The 19847-nt window shown below is 30.7% G+C and overlaps 1 long non-coding RNA gene across 11 annotated transcripts; it reads right to left on the bottom strand.

Moving 5' to 3' along the window:
• Positions 1–1171: 1171 nt before the first annotated feature.
• Positions 1172–16256, bottom strand: LOC141453720 (uncharacterized). 11 transcript variants are annotated; one of them, XR_012458140.1, is made up of 12 exons: positions 15030–16253; positions 12710–12916; positions 11035–11233; positions 10891–10957; positions 8012–10805; positions 7377–7558; positions 6729–6948; positions 5670–5835; positions 4795–4958; positions 3226–3395; positions 2429–2518; positions 1172–1312 (listed from the first exon to the last, which is right to left on the bottom strand). It is a non-coding gene; the product is annotated as an uncharacterized lncRNA (long non-coding RNA). The 11 variants fall into 11 exon arrangements; XR_012458138.1 differs by having other exon boundaries at positions 8012–8375; positions 8889–10957; positions 15030–16249; XR_012458137.1 differs by having other exon boundaries at positions 8012–8375; positions 8872–10957; positions 15030–16249.
• Between the last annotated feature and the right edge of the window lie 3591 nt (positions 16257–19847).

The following is a 19847-nucleotide window of genomic DNA, read 5'->3' on the forward strand; positions in this document are numbered from 1 at the left end:
ATACAATATTCACCTACATACATTACTCTCTAGACCTATATAAGACTATTTTACACTCACGTTTAATAATATTGATGAATCTCTAGACCAGCCAACCTTTTTTTTTGGCTCACGTACCACTTGGTAGTAGTACATCATGCTAAATTGTACCGCTTCGTAAAAATGATTTGTATTTCGTGAAATTTGTTATTCCGAATGTGTTATTTTACTATTATTATCATCTTTATTTGTATAGAGACACAAATGTATCTGTTACAAAGGAGTTCCAAGTTCATGTTCACTTTATTAACTTTGTAAAATGTAAGATCTTAGTTTTAAAACTTTTTTTAAATAACTAAACATTGCGTACATATTTCTCTCTTCAAAATTATTAATTAATTTACAAAGTTCTTCTTTAGGATTATTATATTTGTGCCCAAAACTTCTAAATTAATTTCTTTTAAGCATTCCAACTACCTCTGTAAGTACCAATTAAATTCAATGTTGCTTGGATAGAGCTTACTCATTACAATCTTTAAGCAGATCTTTACATAGTTATCATTTAAGTTCTGCCGCACGATAATTCTGTTAACTTTTCTTTATCTTTTATCGATAATGATGTAGCTTTTCCTAAATTTTATTTATAGGAGAAAAGTTTGAAATCTAATTATCATTTGTGTTTTCGGATTTTGGAAAATATAGGACCACCTTACACTTACATTTAACCATCATCGTGATCGTGACTCACAAGACTTATATGTGGCCATTTTACACTCACGTTTAATAATGTTGATGACTCTCTAGACTTATATGTTACCACCATACACTTGCATTTTTCACTGCATCTCATGTAACCTGTTTATGTATTTATCTTGCACTTTTTTTGTCAAGCAATCTACTGCATCTACACAGTTCGCTAGTTAATAAGAACTTTCTAATTGTTTATATATGCTTAATTAATATACTTTAAACACACACACACAAACGAATAAAATATATGTATATTCTTAATAATGTATATATATATTTCATTATCATTGATTGAAAAGATTTAGGTTTTAAAAAAAAGTCAGTTCTTTATATCAATTAGTCTTCTTTATTAAACTTTTATAATATACATAAATTGTTACAGATTTTTTTCTCTAGTTTCTTAATGCTAGGTAAAACTCACTGAACATTTTAATTATACAAGTTACAATAAATAATGATTTTCAGAATGAATCCTGCTGATACTGGAGTACTGCCTGCAAAAGTGTACATCAGTGGAAGCCCAAGTGAAGAAGTCGTAAAAGATCAATCAAATGTGAATATACCAACAAATTTGGTTAGGAATCTGTAAAAAAAAAAAAAGAGTAAGTAGTTATTACTCGTAATATGCACGTTTTTATAACATTAAAAAATTGCATGTTTAAAAAAATTAATTTTGTTGCTGAATAAAAAAGTCTAAAATTTCATTTAATTTATTTTCTATTAAATCTGTTAATTAGCATGAAAAAGTAAAAATAAAACGAATATAATGAATAATATTTTATTAATATTCAAAATGATGAAGAAAATGCATTAAAAATAAAAAATATAACCTAAAAGGAAGGTTACAGAGTCTAAAGAGTGGTAGAAGTAAAAAAGATAACCTAAGAGGAAGGTTAAAGATGGCTGGCAGAGTCGTGAGAGTGTGCTAAGAGCAATAGACAGCTGGAGCGATCTAGTGGCCACTGGATCAGGTGAGTGAACTGTCCGCCATCTTGCTCTGGATGGGTATATAACTAAGTTCGTTGGAAGGGCGGGGCAGGGTGGGGAGAACCGTCGAAGCGACAACATCTCCGCACCTTATGATTCTTTGAGAGAGAGGTGATAGATGTTAGACTAGAACCGTCGAAGCGACATCTCCCCTCATGATTCTTTGAGAGAGAGGTGATGAATGTTAGACTAGACTAGATGATATAAGTTTGGAGCGACGAGCGATCTATCCCCCTGCATCATTCAAGTCGTACTGAAGAGAAATTGCCTTGACAGCTGTATATATAGGGAAGGTTACAGCAGTGCTACCTGGTGGCAAATATGTGAACTACTATATAACTTCTCTGATAAGTGGCGCCCTCTGACGGATTTTTTTGGAACTAATTTTTTCTTTTGGTTTTTCACCTAATTTTAACGATTTTTAGCACTTCTTTTTGTTATTTATTAATTAATATATGTATTTTTATATATCAAAGAGAGTAAAATACTAAAACTATGTATGTTAACAAAAAATTAGTATTAAATAAATAGATTTTTTTTAAAACCAAACGTTTTCCTTTATTTTCCTGCTAAGTAACAATACTTTCTGTCCATGAAAGTCAGAAAATCATACAATAAATAAGATTCTGATACAAACATGCAAATTACAAATATCTAAACAATATTGTTAGTTTTTAGTAATTGATTCATAACAAAAGTTGTTTGTACATACTCATTTAGACGATGTTTTCTCAACGTCTTTTTAGTTTTAATTTGATGAATAGGCTTGATGAACAGAATATACTCCTAGTATTGGCTGAATCTGAAAATTATCATTATTTAATGAAATAAAGTGTTTATAGGAGTTAATCTTGAATTCCAAGTGTTCTACTATTCTACGCATTAAAACTCAACCGTTTTTAAAGATACTTTCTATCTTTAAAGGAATAAAAGGAGTACTATATTTTTCCGAAAAATGCACTAATTAATGATAAATTAGTTTTATCATTTTTATGAAAATAGATTAAAAAATATTTAGTTTTATTTGATGATTTAAGATACAGACTTGAAATGTAAATTTAAATAAATGCTTGAGAACTTTTTTTTTATTAATATTTCCTAGAATACAATACGATATTTAATTTTTTTTTTTTTTTTAAATCCTTTAAATATTACTATTTTCCATTAAAATTACAATTTTTTAAAGGAAATTTATTGTTAAAAAAGAGCTTGCTTACAAACATGATTAATTTTGAAAAATATTTAATCAGGCTGAAGAATGCTTTTATTTTATTGAAAATGCAACAGCATTCGCCAATATTTCAATCAATTTTTGTAAAAATTAAAACCATATTGATTTAGATAAAAAAGGAAAGATTATTTATCAAAAACATAGTTTTAGATTATGTGTAATACTTGGAACGTATGAAATAATAGATAGGATTACCTGGATAACAAAAACACACATGCAGAGTGGTAAGTAGAATTCCATTACTTTTTATACTCCAGAATACACTTGATGAGAAATACCTAATATTATTGGTGTGCAGCTGGATGTAAAAAAGGGTCCATAGAGGTAATCCTTTCCAGATGAAAGCTGAGCATTACTAGGCTGCAAGCTCGCAAAGTGTTGGAAAGCACTGGATACAGGATAGAAGGCTCATGACTGCAGTTTCTAATACTGTGCTCACTTCAGCTGGCTATTAAACAACAAAATATAATCAGTGTTTATTTAATATACCTTTATCTCAATATACAGCAACTTATTCTAACAAAAATTATGCTGCCTTATAGATTCTGCATTTTTTAGAAGCAGCATTAACGAAGTTTGATGTTTTCTGAAATAAGGCGATGATAAGATATTTTGGTATTCATAATTTATAAAACAAAATTTAAGCTATCTTTGGGACCAAAATAGTAGAAAAGGTGTAAATCCAGTAATAAACATCAACCAAAGCAAATGTTAACTATTAAAAAATAATTAATTTCACTATAACCCTTCTTTTCCTTCTTCTTCTTTAACATCGGCAAGCCCTCAAGAAGTTAGATAGAGTAAAACTTATAGCGATAGATTGTGTTTACAAAAATTAGTATAGCTTCTAATTCTTTAGCAGTGGAAAACATTTATTGGAAACCTACCTGATGAGGACACAAAACTGTACTTTCAAACTTTAGAAGAAGTACTTTTAAATATAAAAATCATGAGAATTTATAAGGGGTTATTCTGGGAGGGTATTTGAAAGCATGATGGTACTAACAATGAGATAATTTGTTTTACAGAGATATTTATTGATTATGGCGACGATCAATTATATCTGTAATTATTTAACCTTTAAACATCTTAAATTCATGCATACATTTATACGTAGTTAATTTTGGTAGAAGAATATTTATTTAAACACGAGCATTATCATAACCTTTTTACTAGTGTCTATATAGAGACAGTTAACAAGCTAATGTGCCAAAAGTACATTCTCATGCTATCTAGCGACGATTGCTAGAACTACTAGGAACTAACCTTTCAGTAATAGTTTTAGAACTCGCCGCTAGATGGTAGACAATGCTACTTTTGTGCTCAATTGGATTTTTTTTTTAAATATTTAATTTGAGAAAAAAAGATTTATTTTATTTGAATATTTTGTAGTTCGCTATCTTCTTATACTTGGATATTTGTCTTAGACTTAAATTTAGCCATATTTTTCCTTCAATTTATACAACAGTATATATAATAAAATAAAATTTACACTTCTTAGAACCTTAACATGTCTCATAAAAGTTTGATAATTTACGAGATTTTCTTTTTACAACTGGAATGGAATATTCTTTCGTAAATTACGTAAATTAAGTCGAACAAATGTGTTATATGCAGAAAACATGAAATTAATTGGAAACTGAAGAATATTGAAGTGGCAGCACTTTAGGCAAAAGAAAATGTTTTTCGCTAGGAATAATAGTTTGATTCAAATGAAATATTAACGAATCAGAAGAAAATTTAGAGTATGTAGTTAATTTTAAGTAAGAATTTAAAAGAACAGAAAAAGGCATAATAAGCTCTTCTTGAGTAATAAAGTAATCAAATACCATGATTAGTGTACTTACATATCAGAAGTTTTGAAAAGATAAAGCACCTTCAGAAGTACTGAGACTGGTGACTGTCTATTTTGGAACAGAATGGCTTGTAGAACTGAATGGAGATAGCTGGAGATCACTGCTTACAGTCGTAACATGTCAGTGACATCGCTATATATTTATAAGCGAGCTCTCTACAACAAAGAAATAATAATCAAGATGGTTAAAACAAAAATCTACACTGTTTCAACTCTTTTAGTAAAAATGATCTAAACTTACCATTAAAGAGACTAAATCTAAATTAAAACTAAATTGGTCAGCGAATATACTGCACAAGATTTACTTAAATGTTTATTATCATTATTACTGACTGAAGTAAATTTTTAAACAGCCAAGCATCTTTGTTTAGGATTGTGAATGAGAAGCTTATTATATTGTTTTTACTATGCACAAATGAAAATATCTATCTTCTATAAAATAATAGAAACTCGATTGGCAGGATTAAATTCGTTGTTTAACTAATCGACTAATTTGAATTATTATTCATATGAATCATAACGTGCAAGTCTGTTTGTATATATATTTCAAAAGTGTAAGCAAGTAGAAAATGTCAACTACTTTTTGACAAAGAGACTTGACTCACGTAGAATTACAAAAATTGATAGCTTTAAGACAATTCAAAACTATAAAAGCAAATGTAAAACTCCCCCCAAAAAATCAAAGAAATTCTCACAAGGGGTATCGAAAATTATTCCGGACTTAAAAATTATAAAAATGTATTTATTTATAAATTATCTACTAATTACTAATTACATCCACAAACTTACTAAACTATTAATTTAACTATTTCTGCTCAATAATACAAATAAAAGTATATGAAAAAAAAATTTATTGGAGTTACTTACCAAAAAAAGTAGTTTTCATTGCAGACTGCAGTAACTGGCTCATTTTCTAATGGAGTTATTTGCTCAATCAGTCTTCTCTACAGTGTCTATAAATCTAAATTTACTAAACGATCAGAAAGTAACAACATTAAAGTTCATTACTGCAAAATGATTTCCAGCGGTTATTCTGCAAAAGAAGAAAACAAACATTTTGAAATTTGCAAAACAAAAAAAAAACTAAATTTCAGAGCAATGTGATTACAAGTAATTCAATTCCAGATGCGTACACAATCCTATAATATAAGCAATGATGTCCATTTAAAAAAAAAAATCCGAAAGAAATGTTAGACCTTAGTTTTAATGTTTCCTTTCAAGTTTTATCCTTTTAAATAAAACAGAAAATATTATCTCATTCTGAAGTCAACAAGAACTCATTCATTTTTTATTAATTATAATTGATATTAAATAGTTTTTTTTAAACAATTCACGCGAACCCATCCACTTGCAGACTAACATACTTTATTTAAAAAAAGGCTTAAATGAATCAATAAATTATGGTATGAAATTTGAAGTAAAAAATCTTTCTTTAAATAAGTAAATTTTGGAAATATATACAATACTGTACATTTTCCTTATGTTCTTTAGCATGTAGAATAAAACCTATATTTAATAAATAGTTGCCTAGAAGCATCTTTATTTTAAACAAGATTATTTGCACAATAAATATTACAAAATAATAAAATTTCTCTGTCAATAGGACAAGCAAAGTACCAAAAGTACATTCTCATGCTACCTAGCGACGTTTGCTAGAACTACCAGGAACTAACCTTTCAGCAATAGTTCTAGCACTCGCCGCTAGATAGTAGACACTGCCACTTTTGTGCTCAGATTTAAAAGAAAAATATATTTCTTATAATTTGAAATAGAAAGATTCCTTTTAGTTAATCGTATATTTTGCAGTTAATGTTCGCTATCTTCTTATATTGGATATTTGTCTTAGACTCAGCCGTATTTTTCCTTCAAATTATACAACTATTGTAATAATTAAATAAAATTTACACTTACTAGATTTAGACTTACCTTTACATATCCCTTGAAATTTTCTTTTTACAATTGGAATGGAATATAGTTCCTTAAATTACAAATAACTGAAAATAAAAGGAATAAAACTTATCGTTTTTCTTTTCAATAGACGACCTTACATCCTTAAAGTAAATAAGCTACTATCTGTGAATCCAATGTTGCTATGCAACCAAGCAGATCAACTCTATCTTCAAGTTCACTGTAGACCTCCAGTCTTCTGTAAAACAGTACATACTGTAAATTTCGAGCCATCTAGCGGCGACTGAATGCAGTACTATTTTTCTAGTTTTTATTTTTATACTTTCCAAACGCCGCTAGATAGCACAGACATGCTTTTTTACCAAATTTTTTGATTGAACTTATCGTTTATTATTTTCTCTTAGTTACTAGTAAATCTGTCTTAATTTTCAGCACTAATTTTTCTTTAATTTGATCATAATTGAAATAATATAATAAAAAATTTGATTGTCGTGCGGCGCTTGAATGTTTGTAACCAATGTTAGGAAATTATTTTAATTATTGAGTAAGAAACCTTGCATTGCAGCCCAAATTGAATAATATTTTTAAATTTGTATCATTCCTAATTATTCTTTCTCAAATTATAAGCAACAGTAATCAAGAAAATAAAGAAAAATATAAACTTACTTTAAAATGTAGATTTAGATGAGCATTGCACCCATCAAAGCTATGTCTTCAGATCTATAATATTAGAGCTATCCGTAATACTTTGTTCTCATCAGAATAAGTTACGTGTAGAAATACCAAGGCACCATGCTAGGAGGGTCCAGAATTTTAAAGTAACAGAATTTATTCAAACCATTCTATTTCTGCAATAAAATTTTTTTGCCAAGCAGTTCATAAAAATCTCTTAATTAGTTTATAGATATTGTCTATTAGACAAGCACAAAACACATCAGTTTTTCAACAATAAAGCTGTGAAAAAAACAAAAAGGACTAAAAAAAAGTGCCACTAGAATGTTGCAACCGACCAGAGTTCTGATCGAACCGCGTATGATTTGAAAAAAAGAACATATTTTTAATCTAGTCCAAGTATATCGATTTCGTAATCAAATTGTTAAGAACATAGATGAAAAAAAGGTATTGATATAATCTATAGTGAAAAAAAAACACTAAAAATAATGCATTTAGTCGCATTATTAAAGATAAAGGTGCAAGTTTGCATGATCGTTGGTGAAATAACATGAGTTCAAGAAACAAAATGAATGCTAAGGCGGAAAAGAAATAAAACAAATATGATACCTTAATCATTATGCACCCACCTGAATGGCACACCTCTTAATTTATAAAGCCCTCAGACACCAAAAATGAGATCAATTTAAATGAAAAGGTTTCTTGTTCTCACGATTGTGTTGAATGGTGGTGAACGAAGCGATTCACTCAAAAGAAACCATTTCCAGGATTAAATCAACTACCAGCTGGCATAATTACTGAATGAATGAGACACAATTATCTAGTTAGTACTTTAATATTAGGAACTAACATTTTATGTTGTAGAGGGGCAGGTTAACTGCGTAGGCAGCGTATGGAGTGTCAAATAGTGGTGTCTTGAGATCCCACTGAGTGGGTGGTAATTGCAAGCCACCAGCTGACGTCAATCCATTGATCGTAACGAGCTCTGGCTGGCTAAACAACAACATATTTCTTACTATTTTTATAAAAATAATATTTACATCAATCGTAATGAAAACATCAATGGTATTTATAGAAATAAATACGGTAACGAGCTGCGTGTGTGCAGTATACGAGAAGAGTGGAGGTTTTACGCTGTTGTGGTTATATCAGCTGGCTGTAATGTAACTGCCTTCTTGATTGGAGTTTTGATTATGTGATTTATATATTTGATTTCGTGTAATTTGAGTCTGTTTTCTGTAGGTAATTGTTGGTAGAGAGGATCTCATATCTTTCTATAATGAGAACTTCTAAATATTTGTACCATCAAAATGTCATTAATTTGATAAAATTCACGATATTAGCTTTTTACCTCCAATTGATCTGGTTTGAGGCATTGATTTAAACAAAAAAAAATCAATAGAAAATAAAGCAGAACAATCGAATTTCATACTTCGAATCGATGTCACCATAGGAACTAACAACGAACCTTACAACAAAATCAGCTCACCAAAAGTGCCAATTTACCGAATCGATCTTCCAATTAGTTGCAATTTTCTTCTAACCCTCACTGGCACTTATACAGAGCTATAACTTTTATTTATAGCATTTTCCTCTTATGGAAGTTTTGGAGAAGAAGTGGAGGTGAAACGTCCCTTTAAGGTAGGCAGTTGCAACCTATTTAACACAAAGGGCCACTTGCTAATGATTTGCAATGATTTGGAGCAGCATCAGAGATAAATTAAAAAAACAAACTTCTTTGCAATTCCTTCATCAACTGACAGATAGATAGATAATAAATATTTCATTATAAATATGTACAATAAATACAGACATGAAGTGCCAATGTACAATACATTATAACCTTCACAACAATGGTATGTGGAAAGGTTAAGATTTGAAGAATAAGAATGCAGGGGAAAAAGAGGAAAAACCTGCAGCTAGTGTAGAAAATTAGAGAAGGATGTGTTTGATTCTTTGAATAGAAGGATCGTAAGAGGATGATGAGGCTATGTCATGGCAGATTGGATTAGGATGACAGTCTAAGATGGAAAGGAGTTTCAGCAGACGATTTTGGATGTAGGAGTGTACTGCGGGATAATGGATGCAGTCTCGTGGAGGGTCAATTTTAGTGCGTAGCGGAGAGTCTGAGAAATTTGTTCTCTGTTGTCTGGAGTTTCTTGATGTTGCTACTACAAGTCAGGCTCCAGGCGGAGCATCAACTAATATTCACTATAAGAAGAGAAAATAATTTAATCTTTACTGATAAATAAATATTTTCGTTCATTGTATTCGCCGTAGTATGCCATGTTTATTGTATTAATATTATTTAATCAGTGAGCCACCTTTAACTAACCCCAGTCTGAGGGAACCGAACCCGTTTAATTCTAAATGATGTGTAGCCCCATTTTCTGTATGTAACTAAACGTAATTTGTATGGTTGTTCCAATACAACATTGTATCGATTCTTCTGTTGCAATAACTACTATAAAATTCACGTACTTATCGATAAATTATGGTATTTTTAAGAGCGAGTATTATAGTAATTATTTATTTTTAGCGCGAGCGGCCATGAGTTATACTTTAAGTGTTGTCCTTTAATAATAACTTCAACAAAACGAGGATTTATTCAACAGATTATTTTACTCTGCTCTAACGCCTAATATTAAAGTAAAGTAGTGCCTATTTTTTCAGGCGGGTTTTACGTCCAACGACCGAATTAGTTGTCGTGGGTGGAGGCGATTAGCAAACGTGCTTTACTATAAATTTCTCATATTTTAACCATTAAATAGAATTCAAGGTCTAGACCACGAATCGAACCCACAACCACACAATACATATTAGCTTTGCGGGCTTCGCTTCTAACCGCTCGTCTACCGTGGCGCCTCTAACGCCTAAATATATAGGTTACCCACAGAAGTGTGGGTCCTGTGTGCATGGTAGTATTCCTGTTCATCACATAAATGTCTGTGACAGAATGATAAGTCGCATACACTCAACTACTAGAATTACTGTGCCTCATGTGGAACTATATCTCCTTACATTCATTACCCAATATTAGTAGTTGCCATTAGTTTCTGGAATTCATTGTAACCCACCCAGTATTACAATGGTTTCATATTTTTGAAGAAGTAGTCCCAGAAGTAAATTTTATTTAAAGAGTTTTTATTTCCTCGTACTAGATACGGAAATATTGCGATGTGATCAAATATATTTTTTTCCCTTTGTTTTTGTCTTCTTGAACTTAGCAAATCAGCCATTTAAATTCTTCTTTCGAAGCTTCTTTAGTATTTTTGATTACTTACAGAGTTATCCTGTTGTGTTTTATGAATTCAAAGAGTTCTGTGTAAATGCTGCCATCATCAGATGCAAGAATAGTATTTAGATTGGCAGGTAAAGGGACATCCAGTAGCTATAACAGAGACCTCCATAATCGTTCTCTTCCTATAGAGTTATTAGCACATTCCAGAATTAGGTGGATCAAATATTCGACTTCAACGTTTTTTTCAACCAAACCACATCTACTTACTGCAAGCTTCCAAGACTAGAATACAGATTGAGCAAATACGAGCTAACCAAGAAATAAGTGCCCAAACCTAGAAAATGTTAACTTTAAGTCTTTACATTGCAGCTTAAGGCTTAACCTAATAATAACATCTTCAATCATACACACCCTGACCGGCCTTGGATCGAATTTAAGGTAATTTACCATGAGCTCCATTTAATTCATTGCTTCTGGCCAACCAGTGAAATATATGGTCCAAGATATTCATCATTTTTTAATGCAGCTGTCCTTTACTGGGCAATCGGGAAGAAGATAAAACATTTTCTTTGCATTGGATCAGAGGTGGACCCTACTCACTGAGTGTCACCTGCAAGCGCAAAAAATTAAATAAAATATTTTATAGACTTAATTTTAATTCTATAAATTCTGAAGGATTGTACAGGGTGTATACGGAGGAATGGTCGAAACTTCGGGAGGTGATTCTAGGCATCAATTGCAACGATAAATATTCTATATAAACTATGGCTCGATTCTGCTCCGTTTTATAGATATTTTTAATTTTATGTTTTTTCTAAGTATCACTACTTTTTAGCTAACAGTTGCCTATATTTCTCAAACTACTAAAGCTAAAGCGATTTCAATAAGCTAATTAGAAAGAAGGTTAAATTTCCTTTTGAATAAGCTAATTTATATTTCAAAATAATAGCTTGAAAAATGTAATTCAGTAATGGTAATTTAGTTCAGTTAATTCGGTTACAATTAAGAAAGAAGTCGTTTTTCTTTTCTCTCTAACATCAAAATCCAATGGAAACTTCTATTTATCAATTAGATTGTAAATTAGAAAGAAATGTCTCAGGTTTCATTAAAAAAAAAAAGACAGACATAATACCTCTTACATAATACCTTTCAGATCTGTTAGAAAGTATTAATTCTCAGTGACAATACTAGATTGCTCTAGTGACGCAACGAGGCTACTAGTCGTTAAGAACTAGTTTTTTTAATTTATTTAATATCCCATTTCTTTTATTTATTTTTTTTTTAAATAATAAAGTAAATATATGTAACAAAGGTTTACCTACGTTTTATATAACATGTACATGAATACTCAAATTATTATTATTTATTTATTTATTTTTCTCTTTAAATAAACATTTATACTGATTTATTGGGCATTTAAGTGATTTAATGTAATAAATTCTTTGGAAAAATTTACTTTTACGTTACATCATTATTACAGGATCACATTACACAAATCTAAAAGTGGGTTGACCGGTACCATTTCACTAAACATGTGCATGTGGCAAGTAATATTTTTTTGAAACATAAAATAAAATTGCCTTTCTAAATTCAGTAAAAAGTTCAAAGTATTTCTTTTTTTCTACTTCTTCTGAATTGGTGAAAGATGATTCTGGATTGAGTTTATTACATAAAATGTCAGGATGAATTTTAATTATTTTGATACTTAAAGGGATATGGTATACTATGTAATGTAAGTCATTGATTGATTCCATTTTTCATTTCTTTCTGACTCTCAGGAAATAAAGAATTTCGACATTATGGTGAGTCGGTTTTATGTAATAGGTAGGAGAGATAAGATAGAGATAGGACAAGACAGGTACAATTATGGGCATCCTTAATTGAAAGCCAGCAATCCACCAAATTGAAGCCGAACCGGACTTTTTTTTAAAAAATATGGTTAAGTATAACATAAAATGTTAAGAAAAGAATATGGTTGGATGGGAAGGAAGCCTTAAATCGTCCAGGAAAGGAAATCTACGGAGGGAAAATGAATATGTAGCCTTCTCCACATAATGCAAAGAGCGGTAGTAAGGAATTTTATTACCATGATAAGAAGATGAGGTGTGGCGCATCCTCTATGATTGTCATTTACCTCACAGTGCCAAGTACCATCTAGCAAGATCGCATTTCAGAGGCTACAAGTATCCCATTGAATGTTCGCGACTTTAAGATTTAAAACTACTGCCTCTAGAAAGTGAGAATTTTCACAAGTTGACACTACTTTTCATTTCTTTTTAGAAGGAAAACCAATCTGAAAATAAGAAAGTGTGACATTTCTATAAAAAAATTAAAAAAAAGTCATTTCAATTGAATTATTATGTATACTGGATGAAAGATTGATCAATTATTGAAAAGCGAAATTGATCAATTATTTACCCTCTGTATTAACAGAAATCCAGTATTACGTAATAATAAAAATTTTCATTAAGTCAATGGAAATATTGAAAAGATTTAATGCAGGGCCAATTCGAATGAAATCAGTTAAGGGTGGACAAATATAATTTTAGTTCATTACATTACATAACGTCAGAATTCATTGCAGTGAAAACTATTTACGTAATAAGTAGTGATTTCATCTACGATATCAATTACGGAAGACTTTTCTAATTAATTGAGTTTTAGTTTCAGGTAAAATTTATACATACACATAAGTATGATCCCTTTAACAAAAAGTTAAGTATAATGGTTGATTAAACGCTAAAAGGTGCACAAATCAGCTAGTACCCAATATTTCATTAATAATTCACTGATATTATTTAAGTAATTTTACTTTATTAACTTTTCATTAATATTTTTTAAAATTAATTAGATGTCACAGACCCTTATGCTGCCTATATTCATATACAATAGGTAGAAGTTTAAAATTTAAACTTTTTGCCAATTCCACTAAAATTTAACCTCCTATATCTCAATAACTATTATTACTAAAACATTGCTATTTATATCAGTTGTAGAGCTTACTTTTCTCTACAATTCGGTAAAGAATTCATTAAAGTAGGAACAATAGAAAGAGAGATATAGAGGTTTAAATATTCAACTGTTTGCAAAAACCTCCAAAATTTAACCTTCTATATCTCAATAACTATTGTCACTAAAACATTGTCATATATATCACTTGTAGAGCTTACTTTTCTCTACAATTCGGTAAAGAATTCATTAAAGTAGGAACAATAGAAAGAGAGATATACATGTTTAAAATTTCAACCGTTTCCAAAACTCCCAAAATTTAACCTCCTATATCTCAATAACTATTATTACTAAAACATTGCTATTTACATCAGTTGTAGAGCTTACTTTTCTCTACATTTCGGTAAAGAATTTATTAAAATAGGAACAATGGAAACAGAGATATAGAGGTTTAATTTTTGTATTGTAGCCTGAACTAAAACTAAAATTAAGGAATGAATCTCCAGACAGATCAAAAAACCCTTTTATATGATGAGCAAATTTTATAAAATATCAAAAAATTATATTTGCTAGACTTGATTAGCGTACTTTACTTGAAAATAAGTATTATGATATTTATGCAAGTACCATTTTCTAACCAAAAAAATGTAAAGCATTTTCTTTTTTCCTCAATTTTCAGTAGAGATATTTTGGTAAAAATCTATACTTACCATGAGCACGGTTAACTTAAACTTGTCAATATCGGTTCAAAGTTACGCAATACCAAATTTAATTAACTCCTGTGTGCTCCTGCATAATAATAGGCGCTCTATGAACGCCTTTAATTTTGAATAACTGAGTACTTCAATAAATTATGATAGACCTAAATAATTTTATCTCATTACCTCACCTTTGTTGCGTAGCCAAAATAGTGGCAGAAAACGCGATAAAATCAATTTATTTTTTGTTTTTTTCATTAGGGGAACTGAAAACTAATATTTTCTGTTAAAATGCAATTTACAAATTTTATCACACTTCTCAATTCATCCATATCAAAACGATAAGAATTTGTAATTGGCGCTAATGATCACCGCATATTATGTACCAAAAAAAAAGAACATAATTTGTTAATTAGTGCTATAATTACTCTAAATGGGTATATTAAAAAAATATATAATTCTTCATTAACTTATAATTATAGCTTTGAACATTAAAAAGTAGCAAAGAAGTTTGAATTTCAAATAAAATACTAATTAAGACTGGCAGTATCAGTCGGCGTAAATTAGGTCTTATTTCTCTTTTGCAGCATTTTGCTGTGCTTTACTTCATTCATTATCTGTTTTGTGACTTGTCTTACTTATCCAGCTTTATAATCTCAAGAGAGATTTAAACAAATATTAATTTGACAATATCGAATCTGAACACTGGTAAAAGATTATCGACTTATTTTAACTTGGTATAATGTTTTAATTACTTACGTTTTGCGCATTTATTTTCAATTTCTTTGTGGGAAGAAAAACTTGAGAATACCCAGACTTCTCCACGGGAACAAAATAATAAGTAAATCTGAAATTGCATGATTCGGAATTGTCTTGCACATTGCTTTCTATACTTATGAATGAATTTTTTTAAAGCTACGTTAGATCCGCACTTTACTGTTAATTGCACTCGCACTGTATCTGAACAATTACTGCCATGTAAAAGTGATTTCGCTCCTAGATTATTCGGAGGAATGTAATCTCATTTGGAGGCAAGTTTGCTAGTAGGTTATTCGGTGGAAGGTTATGTTTTTGATTTGTCCCCTATAACCTATATATTTAAAATTTAATGAAATTTAAAATAATTAACTATTAAATCATTTTCATTATATATTAAATTCCAAAAACAGAGTTTCCATTTGTATCCAACCACATTAGTCCATACTGTTATTCTAAAACTTCCAATATAGAGTAGTTTTTTACCTTTTTTTCTGTAAACTTTTTCCCTTTTATCGGCCAATAAAACATTGAAAGTTGACCTAAATTGAAGATTTGTCAGAAGACCATTCTTCTTCCACTTTAGACATTACCAGTTGTGCTGTCAACGGCAGTTTTACCTGTGTCTTGCAAGGTGTGAGATACATTGTTCTGCTTTTAAAAAAATTCCTTCTAGAAGCTAGCTGTTGATGAATGCTTCAATCCGATTCTCTTCTAGTGACTGCCACGCGCATACATACGTATCTCCTTCTTACTCTCGATAGCCGCCAAGGCTAACCAACAGTAGCTAGACTACAGCTGTTCCAACTCGACTTAAGTATTCTTTCCTTTGCTTATCGCCACCTATTCTAGTTGGTATCTCAATAGTAACTGAGATTGAATTTTGTTTAAAAAAATAAACTTCGCTTTTAGGAACGAAAATATTTATTAACAGATAGCCGTTTCATTTAGTGGCAATGATTGTGCTGAAAATGCAAACTTACAAAGTGTAATGTATGAGGAAATGAGGTTTTTGTGATGATGAGCTAGATTTTTTGCTTCTCCAAATTGAGTTTTTGGGTTCACTGAACTCAAAATTACACTATCTTTACAGGTGTTGCGTGCCTGGTGAAGCATTTTAGGCTAGAGTGCTCTGGAAAAATCTTTTGAGATTTGTCCATTCCCCGTCACTACTTTATCTTTTATTTCATTTAAGACAAAATCTTTTATATCATTTTGTGTATGTGTATTTTTTTTAGTATACATATATAAAAATACATTTAGCAGTAATAACTACAACTAACAACGCAAAACAAATAGAAGGATAGAAGTTAATGAGTGTAATCCAAATTTAGCAACAATCTATTAGCGCTCTAAGTGTGGGGTATTAAACAGGAATTCTGTCCATTAATAATTATGTTATGTTATTAAACTTGTTTCATAAATATACTGTTCTGAAAAATATTTGAGGCTAATATCATTTAGACGGAATTCTACGTCCATGCAATTACTTTTGTTAGAGTTATTATTTTTTTTCCAAGAACAAAAAAAATTAATTTAAGAAATATTTTCTGAAAGAATATTTGAGTATTTAAAAAAAAATACTTCAACCGATTCAATAAATAACCGATGAAATTAAAGTATAAAACAGTTAATTGTGGAAGCAATCTACGAGTAAAATTTAACTATAAATCAAAAGTAAATTTTCAGATATTTTTAAAGCAAATAAATAATTTTAAAAGGTATCTTTGGAAATTGCTTAGTGCAGAGGTCGCCAAAGTGGTCTATATAGACCCCCCAGGAGTCTATTTAACAAAAGTAGGGGTCGATCTGTGCCAGGGGGTCGAAGGAAAAACAATTTCGAACCCAATATAGCAAACCTTGCAAAGAAACACCAGACACATCTATCTCATTAATTAAGAAGCAATACTGTAGTTACTTTACTTATTATTTAATAAATATTAAGGTATTTAAATTTCAACATTCAAGATATTTTTCATAAAACTATTATTAAACAATGTAAAATTACTTTAATACGTGTTTAAAATCACAAAATAAATGTACAAACACAGTACCTAATAGTTTAATTTAATTAACTGAAAATTACTTTTATGGGTGGGTCGATGGAGATTTCGAAAAATTATATAGGGGGTCCCATGATCAAAAAAAGTTTGGCTGGCTTAGAGGATGCCACGTTTAATAGAACTACTTCTCAAGAACTTAACAATTAAAATAAAGAAATATATTTTGTTGTAACCTACCTTTACTTAGGGGTTGATCTCTTCTTCCTAACTATAAAATTTAAAAACATCTCTGTGTTCTATTTTGAATCCCTTTTGACGGCCGTAAAGCCAGGAAGTAGAAAGGAACTTGATGGCGGCTAATAATAAGGACAAAACAAAAAAAATCTTAGAACTAAAAAGAACTCTTTAATCGACCTGTTTTGGCAACAAAAATCTGGACCATTTCAAAAAACCGTGCAAGAATTCTTAGCTGGTAGTTTTGCTGAGCACGATCTGACAACGTAGAAATAATACAGCTCTGTTAGAATGAGCTTCTAATTTGGATTAGATACTGCAGACTGAGATTGATTGGCCTTCTAAACAAAGTGTTGAAGAAATTGATGAATGAAACTCTAAAGATTGGAAATCGGAAGGGCTGGAAAACCTAAACTGTGATACCAAGATGTAGTGTTGGCTAGGACGCAGCATAACTGGATGGCGGAGGCTAAGAACCATATCACAGGAAATCAGAAGAGCGATTACTTCGTAAGATGTGGGTCTATACCCAGTGGTTATTCTTATCCCTGAAAATAGATTTCTATAAATAACTGACCAGAGTAAGAAAAAACACTTATCTGAGCGGCCCCCCTATGGTTTTTTCTTTTTACAGAAAATGAAAAAATACCGTAATAAACATATCAAAATTTAATTTAGCCAGTTCTTATTTTTTGCCATTAATTATAACATTAAGTTCATTTTATTTTTTTTATACTTTGGGCCAATTTCTTATTTAGATCATAAATTTTCACATTACTTAAAGAGAAATTTAATTTTTAATTTTAACAAGATAGTGGATGCTGTACTAACTAGTGAGAATTTATAGTTAGTATAAAATCTTTATTACCAACTGGTGAATTAACTTTAAAAAAAAAAAGTACTATATCGTACAACTAGTAAGCATGACTTAGCGTAGGTATTTTTCAATTAATATCTGGCCTTTTTAAAACACCTGTACGCCATTAAAAGATAAATAAATATAACCAATTAATTGAGTTTATGACCGCACTGTAATTTCTCTGTTATTTATTTTTAATAATACATTTTGGTATTACAACAGACACAATACATAAATAACAAAAAAAATAAAAATAAATAAATAAATAAAGAATTTGTGTTTCCTTACTTCACTTTACTTCTTGTAAGCATTGCGATGGTGCCCAATTTTCAAAGAAAAATATAAGTTTCGAAAACTGGGCACGAAGAAAATGTATAGCTAATGGCGTTTTGTGGGTGTGTACGATTACAGAACATCCTCTTCTTTCATCTTCTTCTTCTTTATCTTTTCCTTTCTACGCCAAGGCGATGTAAGGTTCCCCCTACTGTGTAGAGTTTTCACCATTCTTTCATCGTCCAACTTCGACGGTTGGTCCACAATAATTGTGCCTTTTAAAAGACTTGGGGGAATTGATTCCCCCATTTTCAATCTAGGTCTACTTCTTCCACTTTGTTCTTTGGCCAAGGTTTCTTAAGGTGGTGCATGAAAGTTTCATCCACGGTGGATCCTCCACACCAATGTCTTCATTGGTTAAGTTTTTTTCAAGTCGTCAGCAAACATGTAAACAGAGAAAGAGAATACATTGAAAGTTATTTTGTAGTCTAAAATATAATCTTTCAGGCTTATCTTAACGTGGTTGAACCAAGAAGAACAAAAAAGGTAAAGACAAAGCCTGCAGCAATTGTCGATCTCAGCTGCTAGGATGGAACAAGATAACTGAAAAACTAATAATTGCAGCAAGTTCAAAACTGCTATTCAGTTTTGTAACTAATATCGCTATTTAAAACTACTAAGTTTTTGGCCAAGTACGTTTCCACTGATTTCTGGACGATTTTATCAAAAATAAATTCAACGCTACAAAAATCTTTTTAAATACTTTTATTTGAATATTTTGCCAAAGAGAATCGTCTGTTTTTGAGGACCTCCCTTTCTGAGAGAAACGCATCGATAAGCTACCTCTAAGCAGTACTACTCCGTGAAAAATAAAACTATTTTGTCATTTTGTCACCTGTGTAATAAGTAATACGAGGGTCGTTTGAAAAGTCCGTGCAAAAATAAAAACTACTTAATTTTTTGGGGTAAACCTTTTTTATTTTTCAACATAGTCTCCTTTTAGGCTTATACACTTCGTCCAACGCTGCTCTAGTTTGTTGATCCCTTCCGAATAATAGGATTTGTCCAAGTCTGAAAAATAGCCATTCGTTTCTGCAATCACCTCCTCGTTTGAATAAAATCTTTTTCCTGCCAGCCATTTCTTCATATTGGGGAACAAATAGTAGTCCGAGGGAGCCAAGTCTGGAGAATAGGGGGGATGTGAAACGAGTTGGAACCCTATTTCCATTAATTTTGCGACCACAACTGCTGAGGTGTGAGCTGGTGCGTTGTCGTGATGGAAAGGGACTTTTTTGTGGGCCAATCGTGGGCGTTTTTCTTGCAGCTCGGTTTTCAAACGGTCCAATAACGATGAATAATATGCACCTGTAATATTTTTACCCTTTTCCAGATAGTCGATGAGGATTATTCCTTGCGAATCCCAAAAGACAGTCGCCATAATCTTTCCGGCCG

The sequence above is a fragment of the Rhodnius prolixus genome, unplaced genomic scaffold (genome assembly GCF_049639745.1).
Source record: "Rhodnius prolixus isolate KJV_2025 unplaced genomic scaffold, Rpr scaffold_3, whole genome shotgun sequence".
In the NCBI taxonomy this organism is placed as follows: Eukaryota; Metazoa; Arthropoda; class Insecta; order Hemiptera; family Reduviidae; genus Rhodnius; species Rhodnius prolixus.